We start from the raw sequence: 21,248 nt of genomic DNA on the forward strand, positions 1-21,248 counted from the left end.
TCAATTACCTTCCACCTTAAGAAACTATAGATAGAATAGAAAAAGAAGTTATTCTAGCTTCATTTATAAATGAAAGCTTCAAGCATACTGAATACAAAAAGAGATTTAGGTACATGTATTATATGTATTTGCCTGCATAAACATAAATATATCTGGAAATATTGTATACACAAGAACACAATTGCATTGGTTGTCTGATAGCACTGGAACAGAGTAGAGAGGGAAATGTTATGAAATATTCTTTCAGTACCTTTTAAAATTTGAAATATTTGTGTGAATTAGCTATAATAAAACATTAAAATTTTAAAGTCTTATCCTAGTCCTTTACCAAATTAGAAATTCTTTATTATTTAACATACTAAGAATCACAATCATTTTAACATTATTTTATCCAAACCTAAACTAGCCAAGAATGATGTACTAGTATTTCTACTTTTGAAGCATATTTCCACTCTTCTTTTTAATCATTCTTTTTATAACCACCATGTAAAAAAAATGCAAGATTTTTTTCTTTTTCTGCCTAAGAGATGAAAGAACCAAGATCAAAGATCTGTTCCAAATGGTAAAGTTTGTTCATATACCCTAGATTTTTCCCTTATACTAATGGTCCCAATTTTTTATAATATTGACTCTAAATTGGATCATGATATATGCAAAACTAAAGCCAATAAAGATGGCACCTACTTTTAAAATGTTTCCAGTATAAAGGTCATAATTTTTTCAAAAAAAGCCAATTCTAGCAAATTTGTATATGTATATTTCTTATAAATTTGAAAAAAACTAAAAATAATTTTTTGAGTAAAATATATCATATATACAAAAGAATTTATAGAATAAATATTTATATTTTAATGTCAAAAATGAAATATTATGAAAATGAAATCTATTTATTTATCTTATGGGTTAAGAAATCTATTTACAGTACCTAAAAGACCTCTCAATTTCATTTTTCTTTCATTCTAAAAAAAACTACTATGTTAATATTTTTTATATTCATAATTCTGATTTTCTCTGTACTTTCATTACATTTGTATGTATCACTAAGCAATTTTTTTCCTGTCCTTGAACTACATATAAATGGAATTAATTATATTTACAGCTTCTTCTATGAGTTATCTCTTTTCTTAAACATTATGTGTTTAAAATTTATCCATGTTAATACACATATATGCAATTCATTCATTTTGCTAGCTGAATACAATTTTATGAATTCACCACAACTTAGCTATTCTATCAATGGACAATTTTATTGGTTCTAGCTTTTGCTATTACAAACTATACCACAATGAACATTCCTATACATAATCTCCTATCACAATCTGCAAGAGCTTTAGTAGGTAAGTTTCCCTTTTTACACTGAACAGTACCTGGGAGCATCATTGTTACATCAAACAGCATACATATGTTCGGTTATACAAGGCAATGGCAAATTGTTTTACAAAGCTTTGTCCCAATTTATATTACTAATAGCAGTCAAAAGAGGCCCTCTTGTACATGTTTTTGTTAATATATATTATATTCATACTTAAGATTATGAAACAATTCTTCCCTAATTCAGGGAGGTATCTTCCATTCATTAAGATTCCACATAATCTTTTAAAAGTATATGAATTTGTCTTTCACAGTTAACTCTAATTATATGAAATTGATTTTTATGTAGTGGTGCATTTTTTTTTTTCTGTAGTTAACCAATTTTCAAGCACTATTTATTCAGCAGGAATCCTATTACCATTGATCTACATTCTCTCCCTCTGTCACACACCAAAATTCCATTGGCCTATATTCTAATCTTGTGCCAATACTATGCTATCTAAACTACTGCAAATTTTTAAAATATCACTTCATATCTGACCCAACAAGGATCCTCAAATAATTCTTCTTTTTCGTAAGTGCCTTGAAAATTTGTAACCCTTTGCTCTTCAAATACAAATACAAATAATGTTTTTAATTTTCTATATTTCATAACATTTTAACATCTCAAAATTTTTGCTATCAGTGGAGAGACTGTGTTTCCTAGGGTGAATGAATTCCTGCAAGTAGCAAAGGGCTCTGCAGGGAGCACAATTTTCATGTAGAAATCAAGCCCCCAAATATCCACTTGTTTAACTCACACACCCCCATAGAACCAATATTTCCCTCTCTGAAATCATCCCTGAGCCAGGTACCAGGCAAACAGAGACCACCCTCATAGCCTAGAGCCCACTGGAATTATTCAACCTGGCCAATCCTAAGCTGTTTGCTCTGCTCTGCCTTGACTTTTCCAATAAAACCTCAATAAATGCTGTGGCCTAGGTTTCCCTCCTGTTTCTGCCTCCAGACCAACCCAATGTTTTCCCTGTGGGACCATGTGGCATATCCTCTTCTCTTAGGAAATTAAGCAGTAAGTTCTTCTTTCAATGGCATTCACCTACCTGTGTCCTCACTCAGTCACCTCCAGAAATTAAAAATGAGACATTTCATAATCAACTTGTCAATGTCCAATGAAACATGTTTGAGAACTTGGTTGGAATTACAATAAACCTCAAGATCAATTTGGAAGAAACTGACTCTTCCTATACAAAATCATGTATTTCTCCATGTATTTACTCCTTCTTTGATGTATTTTAATAAAGTTTCATCATGAAGAACATGCATATATTTTTCTTGCACATATTTCCTCTTTAATCTTTTATAACTTTTGTTGCTACTGTAAAATGTACCTTTCTATTACTATTTTGGAATGATATACATGTAGTTGTTGGTATACAAAATACAACTGACTTTGTATAATATATCCACAAACTTGCTATCTTCTTTCATTAATGCTTTCAATTTATTATAAATATTTTATGGAATTTCATGTAGACAATCTACAATTAATAAGACATATGCAAATAATGATAATTTTGTTTCTTTTTTCTATTTATTATATGCAGTTTTTTCCTTTGAGCATGTTAAAGCAATTCCATTTTATTGGTAGGTTCCTAAGAATTGTTATTATAAATGGATGTTGCACATTTAAATACTTATATTAATGTAATCATGTTTTCACCTTTAATATATTAAGGTAAAAAAATTCCACTGGTGAACTTTCCAATAAAACTGTATGATCATCCTTCAGAAGCAAGATTGACCTTCCAGGCAAAATCTGGTTTAAATATCGAGACTGATGATGCCACAAACACACCAAGGGGTATACAAAGGTACACTATAAGATACAAAAAAGTATATTATGCATATACTTTATGAGGTAAAAAAAGTATATTATGTATATACTTAATATATACATATTATTATGTATATACTTCATATTATGAGACTTTCTGGGGAGAGAGGCAAAATCCAGAAATATCTCTGGATAGCAGGGAAAGGAAACCAACTTAGGATTGTTTGAAGGTGAGGAGGTAAGACCAGGGTGATGGTTCCTACACACAAGCAGGTTGTAAGTGCTTTGAAACTGATGGAGGTATCTGAGGAGGGTGAATTCTTATCAGCTTTTTTAGTAGCTTGCCCAGATATGGGGTAGAAGAGGAAGGGCAAGAGGTAAGACTTAGAAGCTATTATCAGTCAAACATCAGAAAATAGAGTTGGGGTGAAAAACAATGACAGACTAGAAGCAGTTTGCCAACATATTGCTCCCAAGAAAAGCATGGAAAAGCTGGCAGCTGCCTCCATTTAGATTGCTCCTCTCAGAATCAGCATTATGAAAACAGAGAAGTAGAAAATAAAACCAAAGAAGAGGTGACAGAGAGTTATATAAAACAACATCAGAGAAAAATACGGCCAGGGAAGGCTGATTTGATGCATATGCTCAGCTAGCACTGTGCAAACTGAGCTGCCAGGTGGCTTGTAATACCACCTCCTCCAGCTCAGACCAGAGACAAACTGAAGTCTGTTCAGACTTATCTCAAGAGACAGTAGGCACAGTGGGGTCTGGGCATTAGCTAGGGCCATTCTGAGCTATCAGATGCATCACACCAGGCCTGCAGTGTGCTGGGAAGGAGTGGTTCAACTTGTTACTCCCCTAAATCATACCTGGTGACCTGAAACCAAGTGCTTTCCCTGTAGAGTGCAGGAGGATCTGAGCATGGGGAGTGACGGAGCTGGGGCACAGAAGGTGAGAAGAGAGAGAGCAGATCACCCCTTCACGTCAGTGGATCCTGGGAGAGGCATAGAGACCTCTGTGGTCCTAGGGCTATAGGTACCCACATTAGCCCCATCTGAAGTAGCACCCATTGGTCCTAAATCCTGTGGATTAGCCTCCCTCTTGTTGGCTCAGTCTCTACCCTGCAGGCCCAAATTGCCTCCATACTTGACCCCGCCCCTCGCCCCAACCAGTTGTGGCAGCCCTACCTTCCCCACAGACCTACTTCTTAGATTCTTGGCCCTGCTCAGACACTCTGCAGCAGGCTCCTCTCTAGCCCAGGCCATGTGGCTAACTCTCTGGAATTCAATGCCCCACTGCCTCTGAACATCCAGGACTCTGCCAGGCCACAGACCTCATCCTGAAGTCTCTAGTGCTGCACCCAGTCCCCAAGACTCTAAGAGCTTCCACCACTGCAGCAGTGCCAAAAGTAATCTTAACTCTAAAGCCCATTCAGGGAGTCTCCCAGCCTCAAGCTGCTGGTTCACTAAGACCTGAATAAAATAAAGGCACACAGCTAAGGTTTATCAATTCCCACAGCCAGCTCTACCAGAGAGCCATCTAGTAACTTCCCCTAACTCAAATTAAACAGGAGAGTTTCCAACAAGGTATTAGCAACATCTAAAACTTTTTTAACCCTGAGCTGAGGAAGGAAACCAGAAAAAGAATGTTGGCAACATGAAAAATCAAAACTGGATTCTAGGGGGCTGAGAGTAAGATGGCAAACTAGAGACAAGTTCTTTGCAACTGCACGTGGTAAGACTCGGGAGAAAGGAATCCAGGCACCTCTTCTTATGGGGCTTTGCCCAGAAACATCCCTCTGAGGGAAAAGAGAGGCACCAGAAGACTTCAGGACCCCATGAAGAGGTCAAAAGCAGTGGAGAAGAGGCACAAAGGTGAGTACTTACCTGCCAACAGAGATCACCCAGTGTGGCAGTGGGGGCAGCAGTTTACAGACAAAGAGGGCCTCCCCTGGGGGGTTATTTGTTTGTTTGTTTTTGGACGTGGGCACTTGGTTGAGTTAACTTGAGAGACCCTGGGCAAGTGAGTGAGTGATTTTGAACAGCTCCAAATGGAGCAGAGTGCTCATTGTTCCGCTGCAGACCAGGTGCAGCCATTGTGGGAAAGCTGCCTAGCAGGATCAACCATCAGGGTCCCAGTGGGAGGCCAGTTCTGGCACACCTGATAGTCTGGGCAGGAAGAGAGATTTGAGCAACACACGCTTTCCTGGGAAAGCCACCATGTGGCCAAGGGACATGGTTTGGAAAGGTTGAGGCATATCTATTAAGCAGGCTAAGGAGAGCTTCAGGGTCCCAACCTTGTGGGGATTGAGAGGAAAGAAGACAGGAAGATAGGACCAGATCTCTTTGGCAAGACAGAAGCTTCCAGCATCCATCTTATATACCTATATCAACATCGAGATTAGCATCTCATACCCCAGAAGTTCACCTGTTGCCTAGGCAATATATTGCAAGATATATATGTATATTTTTCTTTTACGTTTTTTAACTTTTTTCCCCTAAATTTTTCTTTATCATTTTTCTCTTATACTTTTTTTTTAAATGTATAGCCATTGATTTGTGGAAATAGGTACTTTTAAAATAAGTACACGATAGATTAATTGAATTTCCCTCAGAGTTAGAGTACACATGTCTTGATTTGGTTTTTTTTTTTTGGTTTTATTTATTTATTTATTTTTTTATTAAATCATAGCTGTGTACATTGATATGATCATAGGACATCATACACTAGTTTCATAGACCGTTTGACACATTATTATCACAATGGTTAACATAGCCTTCCCGGCATTTTCTTAATTATTGTGCTAAGACATTTACATTCCACATTTACTAAGTTTCACATATACCCTTGTAAGATGCACCATGGGTGTAATCCCACCAATCCCCCTCCCTCTAACCACCTGCTCCCTCTCTCCCCTCCCTTTCCCCCTTCCCCCTATTCTTAGGTTGTAACTGGGTTATAGCTTTCATGTGAATACCCTAAATTAGTTTCATAGTAGGGCTGAGTACACTGGGTACTTTTTCTTCCATTCTTGAGATACTTTACTAAGAAGAATATGTTCCAGCTACATCCATGTAAACATGAAAGAGGTAAAGTCTCCATCTTTCTTTAAGGCTGCATACTATTCCATGGTGTACATATACCACAATTTATTAATCCATTCATGGATTGATGGGCACTTGGGCTTTTTCCATGACTTAGAAATTATGAATAGGGCTACAATAAACATTCTGGTACAAATATCTTTGTTATGATGTAATTTTTGGTCTTCTGGGTATATGCCCAACAGAGGAATTACAGGATTGAATGGCAGATCTATTTTTAGATCTCTAAGTGTTCTCCATATATCTTTACAAAAGAAATGTATTCATTTGCATTCCCATCAGCAGTACAAAAGTGTTCCCTTTTCTCCACATCTGCGCCAATATCTCTGGTCTTGATATTTTGTAATATAGGCTAGTCTCACTGGAGTTAGATGGTAACTCAAAGTAGTTTTGATTTGCATTTCTCTGATGATTAAAGATGATGAGCATTTCTTCATATGTCTGAGGGCCACACACCTGTCTTCTTCAGAGAAGTTTCTCTTCAAATCCATTGCCCAGCCTGCGATGGGATCACTTGTTCTTTTCTTGCTAATGCATTTGAGTTCTCTGCGGATCCTGGTTATTAAACCTTTGTTGGAGACATAACCTGCAAATATCTTTTCCCGTTATGATGGCTGTTTACTTGCTTTACTTACTGTGTGCTTGGCTATGCAGAAGCTCTTTAGTTTGATCAAGTCCCAGTAGTGTATTTTTGAAGCTGCTTCAATTGCCCGGGGGGTCCTCCTCATAAAATAATTGCCCAGAACAATTTCTTCAAGGGTTTTCCCTGCACTCTCCTCTAGTATTTTTATAGTTTCATGTCTTAAGTTTAAGTCCTTAGCAGTGAGAGTCTATATTAATGGTGAAAGGTGTGGGTCCAGTTTCAGTCTTTTGCAGGTTCCCAGCCCGTTCACCCAGCACCATTAGTTAAATAGGGAATCTTTTCGCACTAAATGTTTTTAATTGGCTTGTCAAAGATTAAATAACGGTAAGTACCTGGATTCATCTCTTGGTTTTCTATTCTGTTCCAGACATCTACTTCTCTGTTTTTGTGCCAATACCATGCTGTTTTGATCACTATTGATTTGTAGTAAAGTCTGAGGTCTGGTAGCGTGATTCCTCCTGCTTTGTTTTCATTTCTGAGTAATGTCTTGGCTATTTGAGGTTTTTTCTGATTCCATATAAAACGAAGTATTGTTTTTTCAAGATCTTTAAAGTATAACAGTGGAGCTTTAATAGGGATTGCATTGAAATTATATATTGCTTTGGGTAGTATGGACATTTTAACAATGTTGATTCTTCCCAGTCATGAGCATGATATGTTTTTCCATGTGTTAACATTTTCAGCTATTTCTTTTCTCAGAGTTTCATAGTTCTCTCTATAGAGATCTTTCACATCCTTAGTTAGATAATTTCCCAAATATTTCATCTTCTTTGACACTACTGTGAATGGGATAAAGTCCTTAACTGGTTTTTCAACTTGACTATTGTTAGTATATATAAAGGCTACCGATTTATGAATGTTGATTTTGTAACCTGAGTTGCTGCTGTATTCCTTGATCACTTCTAGGAGTTTTGTAGTAGAGTCCCTAGTGTTTTCCAGATACACAATCACATCATCTGCGAAGAGCGAAAGTTTGATCTCTTCTGACCCTGTATGGATACCCTTGATTGCCTTCTCTTCCCTAATTGCGGTTGCTAAAACTTCCATTACAATGTTAAAAAGCAATGGAGACAATGGGCAGCCTTGTCTGGTTCCTGATCTGAGTGGAAATGATTCCAATTTAGCTCCATTCAATATGATATTGGCTGTGGGTTTGCTGTAGATGGTCTCTATCAGTTTAAGAAATGTCCCTTCTATACCAATTTTCTTAAGAATTCTGATCATGAAGGGATGCTGGATGTTATCAAAAGCTTTTTCTGCATCGATTGACAGAATCATATGGTCTTTGCTTTTCAATTTGTTTATGTTCTGGATTACATTTATAGATTTACGTATATTGAACCAGCCTTGAGACCCTGGGATAAAACCAGCTTGGTCATGATGTATAATTTGTTTGGTGTGTTGCTGGATTCTGTTTGTTAGGATCTTGTTGAGTATTTTTTTCATCTATATTCATTAGTGATATTGGTCTATAATTTTCTTTTCTTGTTGGGTCTTTTCCTGGTTTGGGGATCAGGGTGATGTTTGCTTCATAGAATATGTTGGGTAGTCTTTCTTCTTTTTCTACCTTTTGGAACAGGTTGAGTAATATAGGTACTAATTCCTCTTTAAAGGCTTGGTAGAATTCTGACGTGAAACCATCTGGTCCCGGGCTTTCCTTTTTAGGGAGGTTTTGTATGGTTGATGCTATTTCCGAACTTGATGTGGGTCTGTTCAGCATTTCCACTTGATTCTGGCCAAGTCTTGGAAGGTGACATGCTTCCAAATATTGGTCAATTTCCTTCAGATTGTCATATTTCTGAGAATAAAGTTTCTTGTAATATACATTAAGGATTTTTTATTTCTAAGGAGTCTGTTGTTATTTTGTCTTTGTCGTTTTTGATTGATGAGATTAGAGATTTACTCTGTTTTTCCTGATTAGGTTGGCCAAAGGTTTATCTATTTTATTCATCTTTTCAAAAAACCAGCATTTAGATTTATTGATCTGTTGTATTATTCTTTTGTTTTCAATTTCATTTAATTCTCCTCTAATTTTGGTTATTTCTTTTCTTCTACTTGGTTTAGGGTTGGAATGTTCTTCCTTTTCCAGTTGCTTGAGATGTCCCATTAAGTTGTTAACTTCTTCTCTTTCCATTCTCTTGAGGAAGGCTTTGCAGTGCTGTAAATTTCCCTCTTAAAACTGCCTTTACAGTGTCCAGAGGTTCTGATAGTTCATGTCTTCATTGTTGTTTTGTTCCAAAAAATTGGCGATTTCTTTCTTAATCTCATCTCTGACCCAGCCATCATTCAGCGTAAGGTTATTTAACTTCCATGTTTTTGTATGAGTATGCAGATTCCTGTTGTTACTCAGCTCAAGCTTTATTCCATGGTGGTCCAAGAAGATGCAAGGAATAATTTCTATTCCTTTAAATTTACTGAGGTTAGACTTGTGACCTAAGATGTGATCGATTTTGGAGTAAGTTCCGTGGGCTGATGAGAAGTATGTGTATTCAGTTTTGTTGGCATGAAATGTTCTGTAGATGTCTGCTAAATCCAAATATTGGATGGTTAGGTTTAAATCTAAGATTTCTTTGCTCAGCTTCTTGTTGGACGATCGATCCAACCCTGCCAAAGGAGTGTAGAAATCTCCGACTATTATGGAGTTGGAGGAAATCAAGTTGCTCATGTCTATTAGAGTTTCTCTTATAAATTGAGGTGCATTCTGGTTGGGTGCATAGATATTAATAATTGAAATCTCATCATATTGAGTATTACCCTTAACAAATATGAAGTGACCATTCTTGTCCTTCCTTACTTTTGTTGGTTTAAAGCCTATTGTATCTGCAAATAAAATTGCAACATCTGCTTTTTTCTGATTTCCATTTGCCTGAAATATGGATGACCATCCTTTCACCCTGAGTCTGTATTTGTCTTTTAGGTTAAGGTGTGACTCTTGTATGTAGCAAATATCTGGCCTGAGTTTTTGTATCCAGTCAGCTAACCTATGCCTCTTTAGTGGACAGTTTAAGCCATTCACATTAATGGAGAGTATTGATAAGTCTGCTGAAATTTTGTGTATCGAGTTTTTCAAAGGTCCAATGGACATTATTAATCTATTCGCCAGTGTGGAAGTTGGAGTTTGATCAAAAGTTTCTGAGTGAGTTTACTTTTGTGGTGCAGGATTGGGTGAGTCATTATGGAGGATACGTCTGAGAATATCCTGAAGAGCTGGTTTGGTTATGGCAAATTTCTTCAACATATGCATGTCTTTAAAGTATTTAATTTCTCCATCATAAATGAAACTCAGTTTAGCTGGATACAAGATCCTGGGTTGAAAGTTATTTTGCTTTAGGAGATTAAAAGTCGATGACCACCCTCTTCTGGCTTGAAAAGTTTCAGCAGAGAGATCTGCAGTCATTCTAACATTCTTCCCTTTGCAGTAATGTCTTTCTTTCGCCTGGTAGCTTTGAGGATTTTCTCCTTCATTTTAACTTTAATGAAGTTAACTATGATATGCCTGGGGGATGACTTATTGGGGTTGAATCGTGCTGGGGGTCTGAAGCTGTCTGCTATCTGAATTTCAGAATCTCTAGGCATGTCTGGAAAATTCTCTATCATAATTTCATGCAGAAGGGCCTCTGTGCCCATCGAGGCCACTTCATCAGTTTCAGAAATTCTAATTATTCATATATTAGCCTTCTTCAAATTACCCCAGAGCTCTCTGAGAGAATGATCCATTTTTGCTCTCCATTTCTCTTCCTCTTTGAGAGTTTCGGAGCATTCAAAGGCTTTATCTTCGATGTCAGAAATTCTTTCTTCTGCTTGCTCCATTCTGTTGCTTCCCTCTACTGTATTTTTCAGATCTTAGAATGCTGCAAATTCTTGCTTCAGTGTGTCTAAGTCTTTGGTGGTTTTGTCTTTAAATTCTTTAAATTCTTGAGACAACTTTTGAATTTCTTTTCGAATTCCTAATTCCACTTTATTAATCTTGTCTGCCGTCCAAATTCTGAATTCAATTTCTGACATCTCAGTGAGTTGTTTATGAATGGGATCTTCAATTACATCTGCCATATCTTTCCTGGGGGGATTGATTTATTCTGGTTATTCATGTTACCAGAGTTTTTCCGCTGATTCTGCTCCATGGTTGTTTTACTCCCTTTCGTTTTTCCTCTGGGGCTTTGTCAACGGCCCATACAGTGTTGTGGCCTGAGAAACTGGGGCCCTGTCTGGTGTGGTGTGGCTAATTTGTTCTGTCTTGTTTTCAGCTGGTTTCTGTTTGACCCTAGTGAAACATTTACTCTGGGTTGAAGTCTCAGCTGTGGAGAAAAACCAGCCATTCAGTCACCCTGCCTGCCCACCTCTGGCACCAATTGAAAAAGGAAAGTCAAACCTTCCACACACCCAGGGCACCACCTGAAAAGTCCTCAGTCTATTGGTTCAGTTCAAAAGGTCCAAATCATTTGTTCCAGTCGGCACCTGTCTTGGGTGGGAAAGTTCAAGAGGTCTCTGGGAACTGGATCACAGGGGTCTGGTGACTACTCTGATATGGCTTACTCCAGTGCAGCGTGGAGTCAGGAGGAGCCACCTAGCAAATCGATTAGTCAAGGAAGGTTGATGCCTCCTTCCCCACCTTGCCCCTCTGTCAGACCCAGTCACTGATATCTCTGTAGATGGCTGACCCAGTTGCCTGTAGTGAACAGATACTCCAGGGGGTTGCACCTGCCTGAATTGCAAGGAAATCTGCCAGGCCTCTGCACTCTGCCACTATCTAGTAGGAGGAGGTGAGGCCTGACATCCTCGGATGCTTGATGAAGGTGGGGGGGTGTTCACTCAGGTTTAGCCCTACTCCTGATTGATGTTACTGACAGAACAGAACAGAACAATTTTGCGGGTTTCTGTCTCAGTTCCTGCTAAAATAGTCTGCAGAGGAGAAGCTGTTCTGAGTTTCAAGGTCCTGTCTTTGCTGCTGGAGGTTGGTATTCAGTTACCTCTCTGAGTCAGCCCACCCTGGAAGCTTCCTGGGTTTTGAGTAGCCTCAGGCAAATCGTTTACTCACGGGTGGCCTCCTCTGGTTGCCCAGGGAGACAGAAGGTGTGGCTTCAGAATATCCAGAGTGAGCCATTTTGCTGTTAGAAAAAAACGGCTCTCATGCACCAGAGTCAGCACTGACCAGCTGCAGTTTATGCTCTGTCCACACCCCTCGAGAGATCACCCAAAAATCTGGACTCCTGGGGGACAGGCCTCCATGTCTCAGAGTGAGGGGAAGGAGAGAGCTGGGAGCCCAGAGCTGTAGGTAGTGAGCACACAGTTCCACACAGTTTTATGCCTAGCTGCACCCCTGCCAGAAGACAGCCACTGCTCCACATCTGAGGGAACCGCCACTCTGGAGTGGCTCCCTTCTAGCCAGTCGTCCTCTCCTGGCTCACGCACCCCAGAGTCAGTGCAGCTCAGTCACTGTCCACATCCCATGGAGAAATCACCTAAGAATCCAGACTCCTGGGGGACAGGCCTCCAGATCTCAGAGTGAGGGGAAGGAGAGTGCTGGGAGCCCAGAGCTATAGGTAGCGAGCACACACAGTTCCACACAGTTTTATGCCTAGCTGCACCCCTGCCAGAAGACAGCCACCACTCCATGTCTGAGGGAACCTCCACTCTGGAGCGGTTCCCTCAGTCGCCGCTCCGTGTCTGAGGGAACCGCCACTCTGGAGCGGTTCCCTTCTAGCCAATCGTCCTCTCCTTGCTCATGCACCCCAGAGTCAGTTCAACTCAGTCACTGTCCACACCCCACAGAGAAATCACCTAAGAATCCAGACTCCTGGGGGACAGGAGTGTGAGTGGAGGCAGGTGCTGGGAGATCAGGTTTGCAGGCAAAGGATATTTACAGTTTTATACAGTTTTATGCCTAGCAGGAGAGTGCCATGGCACCCTAGTAGGGGAGGGAGGTCCAGTTTTTAGGAGGTCTCTCCCATGGAGTGTAGTGGGAGGGCCTTTGATTTCTGCCCATTTGTTTGTTTGTGGGGCTCTTGAGCCAGTCTCATGGGGGAGGGTGGACTCCTGTCCACTTGACGATGGGTTTTGTACATTTTGTTTGCATCCTTGTGGTCGCAGCTCACCTCAGCGGTGTTGATATGCGTCCTTCAGCCTTCTCTCTTCGTGAAGCTCAGATCCACCAGGTTACCTGATAAATTTTTGTCCCTTAACTCTCTTTCTGGATGGGAGCCTCTGTGGGAAGCTGGCTTCAGTCCACCATCTTGTCCTTCGTCTCTCTTACACTTTTTCATTATTTCCTTTTTCAATAACAAGGGCTCTGTTTTTGCTAGTTTTTGTGCTTCTGTTAGTTTTGTCCCTTAAGGCTTTTTGTTTTATTTTGATTTATACTGTTTTTGTTTTTCTGCTCTATTTGCTGGAGTTGGGGTCTTGTCAATGCTTGGGCTGGCAAAGAGCTCCTGGCCTCGAAAGGCCCACCCAATCCAGGTGCCCAAAGGCTGGGATGTGTGGGTGTGGGTCAAAGTGCCCTAATGTACACCACTATTACTCTTGTGTCTCTTTTTGTTCTTCTATTCCTTTTGTAAGTCTTCCCATTTACTCTCCCTTTCCTTTTTCTTTTCTCTCTCTCTTTTTTTTTTTTTTTTTTTTGTATTTTCTCCCTTCTTGTTCTTCACTCTTCCCTTCCTTTTGATCCTATACCAAAAAGACACTTCAAAATCCTAGGTCAGAGGCATGGCAACTTAAAGAGGAGGAGAAAGTGAAAGGAAAAAGTAGGGTAAAGAAACAGACAAAAAGGAAACACTGATGAACAAGAAACACCAGAAAAATCTTGACAGCATGAAAAACCAGAACAGAGCAAACCCCCCAAGGGACCATGAGGTAGCTACTACAGAGGATTCCAACTATAAATAAATGTTAGAAATGACAGAAAGAAAATTTAAAATATGGATGATAAAAACAATGAAGGAAATCTCTGAGAAAGTGGAAAATAACCAAAAGGAAATTCAAAAACAGAATCATTTGAGAGATGAACAATATGAAAAATATAGAAAGAATATAGTAGAGCTTAAGGAATTGCAGCAGTCAGTCATGGAACTTAAAGATGCAATAGAAGGTATCAATGAAAGATTAGACCATGCAGAAGAAAGACTCTCTGAGGTAGAAGATACAGTTCTTGAGATAACACAGGCAGTTAATGAGACAGAAAAAAAGAGAAGCAGAACATTCACTGAGAGAATTATGGGATTTTATGAAGCATTCAAACATACAAATTATGAGCATTCCAAAAGAGGAAGAAGAATGCCCCCAAGGAATGGAAGCCCTGTTAGAGGATATCATAAATGAAAATTTCCTAAGTATCACCACAGATTCCAACAGACTCCACTAAGAGGCATATCAAACTCTCCAAATCATCTCAATTCAAACAGAGCTTCTCTAAGACACATTGTCAGGAACTTATCCAAGGTCAAGATGAAAGCAGCCAAAAGTAAGCTACAATTCACGTAAGGGGCAAATCTATCAGGGTGGCAGCAGACTTCTCAAATGAAACTTCACAAGCCAAAAGAGAATGGTCATCTACCTTTTACCTACTTAAACAAAACCATTTTCATCCCAGATTTCTATATCCTGCTAAGATAAGCTTTAAAATTGATGGAGAAAACAAATGTTTTACTGTTTTGCAAGCAATGAGGATGTTTGCAACAAGATCAGCTCTATAGGAAATACTTAGACATATTCTCCACACTAACCATCACAATGGATCGAGAGAAAACTAAACACTCAGAAACTAAAAGACAAAACCTAGAATCCACAATGATGAAAATGATAAAATTCAGAAATGGACTTTCACAAAATAAGATGAATAAAACTCCATCACAATTATCAATTCTGTCAATAAAATTTTTTTCTTTTCTCCTTTTTTTTTTATTGTTGGGTATTCATTGAGCGTACAGAGAAACTGGATACACTGATTGTATTTGTTAGGTAAAAACCCTCTTATAATTATGTCCCATCTCCAAGAGGTGTGTCATACACCATGACACCCCCACCCCCCCTCCTTTCTTCCCTTTCTCCACTCCTCTATTCCCCCACCCCCAGTGTACTAGGTCATCAATTGTCCTCATATCAGAATTGAGTACATTAGATTCTTGCTTCTCAATTATTGTGATGCTTTAATAAGAAGAATGTGTTTCAACTCCATCCAAGTTAATACAAAATATGGAAAGTCTCCAGCATGTTAGGTGGCTGAATAGTATTCCATGATATATATATACCACAGTTGTTGATCCATTCCTGGATTGGTGGGCATTTAGGTTGTTTCCACAGTTTGGCAATAGTAAATTAAGCTGTGATAAATACTCTAGTGCAAATGTTCTTATGAATAAAGGACTTTTTTTCTTCTGGGTAGATACCCAGTAATGGAGTTGCAGGATCAAATGGGAGGTCTAGTTTGAATTCTTTGAGAATTCTCCATACTTCCTTCCAAAATGGTTGTATTAGTTTGCAGTCCCACCAGCAGTGTAAAAGTGTTCTCCTGTCTCCACATCCAGGCCAGAATCTGAAGCTTTGAGATTTTGTGATATGGGCCATTCTCACTGGGGTTAGGTGATATATCAGGGTGCTTTGATTTCATTTCTCTGATAATTACGGATGATGAGCATTTTTTCATATGGTTGTTACCCATTTGTCTATCTTCTTTAGAGAAGGTTCTATTCATGTCTCTTGCCCAATATTGTATGGGATTGTTGGCTTTTTTCATCTGGATTAATTTGAGTTATCTGTAGATCCTAGTTATCAAGTTTTTGTCCAATTCATTATATGTAAATATCTTTTCCCGTTCTGATGGTTGTCTGTTTGCTTTGGTTGTTGTCTCCTTAGCTGTACAGAAGCTATTCAATTTAATTAAGACCTATATATTTATGTTGCAATTGCCATGGAAGTCTTCTTCAGAAAATCTTTTCTCAGTCCAATAACCTCAAGTGTTTTCCCCCACACATTCTTTGAAGATTTTTATTGTTTCATTCCTTTGATTTAGAACTTTTATCCATTTTTAATCAATTTTAGTGAGTGGTGAAAGGTGACGGTCCAGTTTCAGTCTTTAAATGTGGTTATCTAGGTCTCCCATCACCATTTGTTGAATAGGGATTCTATCCCCAGGGTATGTTCCTATTTGGTTTATCAAAGATTAGCTGGCTATAAGGTGTTCATCTCATTTCATGGTTTTCTATTCGGTTCCAGATGTCTATGTCTAGATTTTTGTGCCAATACCATGCTGTTTTGATCACTAAGGCCTTGCAGTACAGCCTAAAGTCTGGTAGGCTAATGCCTCGGTTTAGTTTTTGTCACTAAGAATTGCCTTGGCTATACAAGGTTTTTCCTGATTCCATACAAAATGCAGAATTATTTTTTCAAAATCTTGAAAGTATGATGTCAGCATTTTAATGGGGATTCCATTAAATCTGTAGATTGCTTTCGGAAGTATAGACATTTTGACAATGTTGATTATTCTCAGCCAGGAGCATGGTATGTTCTTCCATATGTTAATTTATTCTGCTATTTCTTTTTTTGTGGTTTTGTAATTTTCTTTATAGTAGTCCTTTACCTCTTTTGTTAGGTGTATTCCTAGGTATTTCATTTTCCTTGAAACTATTATGAAGGGAAGTTTGTCATTGATCAGCTTCTCAACTTGGTTGTTAGCACATACATAGGCTTCTGATTTGTGAACATTGTTGTTATATCCTGAGGTATTATTATATTATTATATTTTTTGACCACTTCCAGGAGTCTTGGGGTTGAGTCTTTGGGGTTCTCTAAGTATAAGATTATATCGTTGGCAAACAGGCAGAGTTCAACCTCCTTTGCCCCCATTTGGATGCCCTTCATTTCCTTCTCTTGACTAATTGTATTAGCTAGAAATTCCAGTCTATGTTAAATAGTAGTGGTGATAGAGGACAGCCTTGTCTGGTTCCAGTTCTAAGTGGAAAAGATTTCAGTTTCACTTCATTTAGTAGCATATTAGCTGTGGGTTTGTCACAGGTGGCTTCAATCAATTTAAGAAATATGCCACCTATGCCCATTTTCTTCAGAGTTCTAATTAGAAAAGGATGCTGAAAGACATATGGTCTTTGTTTTTGCTTCTGTTGATAGGTCGAATTATGTTTATGGACTTGCATATGTTAAACCAGCCTTGCATCCCTGGGATGAAACCTACTTGATAATGATGAATGATTATTTTAATGTGTAGCTGTAACCTATTTGCTAGGATGTTTTGAGAATTTTTGCATCTATATTCATTAGTGAAATTAGTCTGAAGTTCTCCTTTTCAGTTGGGTCTTTTCCTGGTTTTGGTATCAGGTGATGTTTTGCTTCATAGAATGTGTTGGGGAAGATTCCTTTCTTCTCAAGTTTTTGGAATAATTTCTGCAGTAGAGATATAAGATTTTCTTTGAAGGTTTGATAGAATTCTGGTGTAAAGTGATCTAGATCAGGGCTTTTTTGTTGTTGTTGTTGTTGGAATATTTTTTATTGTTTCTTCCATCTTAGTTCTTGAAATCAGTCTGTTCAAGAGATCTATTTCTTCTTCTTTTTTTTTTTTTTTTGTAGAGACAGAGTTTCACTTTATTGCCCTCAGTAGAGTGCCGTGGCGTCACACGGCTCACAGCAACCTCCAGCTCTTGGGCTTAGGTGATTCTCTTGCCTCAGCCTCCCGAGCAGCTGGGACTACAGGCACCCGCCACAACGCCCGGCTATTTTTTTGTTGCAGTTTGGCCGGGGCTGGGTTTGAACCCACCACCCTCAGTATATGGGGCCGGTGCCCTGCTCACTGAGCCACAGGCGCCGCCCTCTATTTCTTCTTGATTAAGTCTAGGGAGAGGGTATGATTCCAGGTATTGATCCATTTCCTCCATGTTCTCAAACTCCTGGCATAGAGTTTCTTACAGTACTCAGAGGTGATCTCTTGTATCTCAGTGGCATCTGTAGTTATTTCCCCTTTATCATTTGTGATTGATGTGATTAGAGATTTTCCTTTTGTTTCTAGTTAATCTGGCCAATGGTTTGTCAATTTTATTTATTTCTCAAAAAAAAAACATTTTGTTTTGCTAATTTTCTGAATGATTCTTTTGTTTTCAATTTCATTAATCTCTGATTTAATTTTGGTGATTTCTTTTCTTCTGCTAGGTTTAGGATTAGATTGTTCTTCTTTTTCCAATTCCCTAAGATGGTTCATAAGTTTGTTGATGTGCTCTTTTTCTGTTTTTTGAATGTAGGCATCCAATGTGATAAATTTCCCTCTGAAGACTGCTTTTGCTGTATCCCCCAAGTTTTGGTAACTTGTGTTTTCATTGTTGTCATGTTTCAGGAATTTAACAATTTCATCTTTTATCTCTTGCTGAACCCAACTATCAATCAGCATAAGGTTGTTTAATTACCAAATCTTTGTGTGGGGGTGAACATTTTTGTTGGAGTTTAGTTCCACCTTTATTGCCTTGTGGTCTGAGAATATACAAGGTTTAATTTCTATTCTCTTAATTTTGCTCAGATTTGATTTATATCCTAGGATTGGTCAATTTTGGAGTACGTACCATGGGCTGATGAGAAAAATGAATATTCCTGTCAGAGGGGAGGTAAAGTCCCTAATTATTATGGTGTTGTGGAATATCATATTGCACAGACCCATCAAAGTCTCTTTCATAAATCTAGAAGCATTTAAATTCGGTGCATAAATATTTAAAATTGAAATGTCTTCTTGTTTAGTTATTCCTTTGACTAAAGTGTCTATCTTTGTCTTTCCTGACTTTAGTTGCTTTAAATCCACTTGTATCTGAAAATAAGATTGCACACCCCTCCTTTCTTCTGATGTCCATTTGCTTGAAATACTGTTTTCCATTCCTTAAGCCTGAGTCTTGATTTGTATTTCAAGGCTAGCTGTGTCTCCTGTAGACAGCATATGGATGGCTTGTGGTTTTTTATCCAACCAACCAGTCTGTGCCTCCTCAGTGGTGAATTCAGTCCATTGACATTTATTGAGTGAATTAATAAGTGTGGTGGAGTTTTATTCATCTTATTTTGTGAAAGTCCATTGTGTAGTTTTATCCTTTGCACCATTGTAGGAGCTAAGTTTTGACTGTTAGCTTCTAGGTGTTTATTTTGTTGGTGGTCCATTGTAGTGATATGTGTTGAAAATAGGTTTAAGTATTTCCTGTAGCACTGGTCTTGTGGCGAATTTCCTCAGAGCTTGTATATCCACAAAAGATTTTATTTCTCCATCAATTTTGAAGTTTAGCTTAACAGGATACAAAATCCTGGGCTACAGATTGTTTTCTTTAAGAATGTTGAAGGTGGATAACCATAATCTTCTGGCTTGGAAAGTTTCAGTTGAAAAGTCTGCTATCATCCTAATGGTTCTGTCTCTGTAGGTCAGTTCGCACCTACTCCTGGCTGCTTGCAGAATTTTTCATTCATCATGACTTTGGACAGGTTCATTACAATGTGTCTTGGAGAAGTTCTGTTTGAGTTGAGATTACCCAGGGTTAGATATCCATCTGAAAGGAGGGTTTCAGGGTCTTAAATAAAATTTGCACAGTTTTCCTACATGACGGTTTCCAGTAGGACTTCCATTCCTTTGGGACAATCTTCCCCTTTAGGAATCCCTATTTTTCATATATTAGAATGCTTTGTGGAGTCTTACAGTTCTCTAAGTGCCTGTTCTGCTTTCTCTCTCTCCTTTTCTGCCTCTTTAACTACCTGGGTTAATTCCAACATTTTATCCTCTAGTTCTGAGCTTCTTTCTTCTTCATGGTCTAACCTATTTTTGATACTTTCTTCTGCATCTTTACATTCCCTGATTATCTCCTTCATTTCCTTAAGCTCTACCATATCCTTTCTGCATTCTACATATCTCTTGTTAGACTTTCGGTTCTGTCTTTTCATTTTGTCATCCATTCCTTTTATTGTTTTTATCATCCATATTTTAAATTCCATTACTGTCTAGTCCATTAATTCTTTTTTTTTTTTTATTGTTGGGGATTCATTGAGGGTACAATAAGCCAGGTTACACTGATTGCAATTGTTAGGTAAAGTCCCTCTTGCAATCATGTCTTGCCCCCATAAAGTGTGACACACACCAAGGCCCCACCCACCTCCCTCCTTCCCTCCTTCTGTTCCCCCCCCATAACCATAATTGTCATTAATTGTCCTCATATCAAAATTGAGTACGTAGGATTCATGCTTCTCCATTCTTGTGATGCTTTACTAAGAATAATGTCTTCCACATCCATCCAGGTTAATACGAAGGATGTAAAGTCTCCATTTTTTTTAATGGCTGAATAGTATTCCATGGTATACATATACCACAGCTTGTTAATCCATTCCTGGGTTGGTAGGCATTTAGGCTGTTTCCACATTTTGGTGATTGTAAATTGAGCTGCAATAAACAGTCTAGTACAAGTGTCCTTATGATAAAAGGATTTCTTTCCTTCTGGGTAGATGCCCAGTAATGGGATTGCATGATCAAATGGGAGGTCTAGCTTGAGTGCTTTGAGGTTTCTCCATACTTCCTTCCAGAAAGGTTGTACTACTTTTCAGTCCCACCAGCAGTGTAAAAGTGTTCCCTTCTCTCCACATCCACGCCAGCATCTGCAGTTTTGAGATTTTGTGATGTGGGCCATTCTCACTGGGGTTAGATGATATCTCAGGGTTGTTTTGATTTGCATTTCTCATCTTCTGCAGTAGCTGCCTCATGGTCCTTTGGAGGAGTTCCTCTGTTTTGGTTTTTCATATTGCCTTATTTTTTCTGTTGGTTCCTCCTCATGTGTTCTTTCTTCTTATTCTCCATCACCCTCTTGGGAATGACAAGCTTTACTTTTCATTCTCCCTTAACTAAGTTTATAGTTCTTACCTTTATGCTAGGATCACCTCTCAAGTTCTCTCCATGGTAGAGTTCCCTGAACTTTATCTCTTCCTTCCTGTACTTTCTGTGCTCAGCAAAACAGAAACTCTCAATCTCTTTGAAGTTTGGCAGGAACCCTCAAGAAAAGTCCTACACTGGCATGGAATTATTTTCTGGGGTTCCTAGAATTTGAGTTCACTCAAGGCTCTCTGGTTGTCTTAGTTTCATGGCAGCTCAAATAAGCATATAGATAAGAGTGTGCCTGTATCTTGGTTGCTTTAATGGAGGCAGGAAGAATCCTTCAGTAAATATTATCTACAAAACTGCTAGAAAATAAAATTCCATGAATAACAATTTCTGTCTCCTCTGCCTTTCTCCTCACCAAAAGACTGGTTTTCTTCTAGATTATTTTGACTTGATATGGGGACCAAATCTGCCAAATGTATCTAACATAGCTCTGTTTGTGACTTTGACTGATGTTAGGAGAGATACCCCGAACTG

The 21,248-nt window shown here is 38.6% G+C and overlaps 1 protein-coding gene across 1 annotated transcript in view; it reads right to left on the reverse strand.

The window, feature by feature from the left end:
• LOC128566496 (phospholipid-transporting ATPase IB-like) overlaps window positions 1-21,248 on the reverse strand; it is a 372,171-nt gene that overhangs the window by 329,580 nt on the left and 21,343 nt on the right. The gene's annotated exons all lie outside the window — the stretch shown is intronic.

The sequence above is a fragment of the Nycticebus coucang genome, chromosome 15, assembly GCF_027406575.1.
Source record: "Nycticebus coucang isolate mNycCou1 chromosome 15, mNycCou1.pri, whole genome shotgun sequence".
Taxonomy (NCBI): Eukaryota; Metazoa; Chordata; class Mammalia; order Primates; family Lorisidae; genus Nycticebus; species Nycticebus coucang.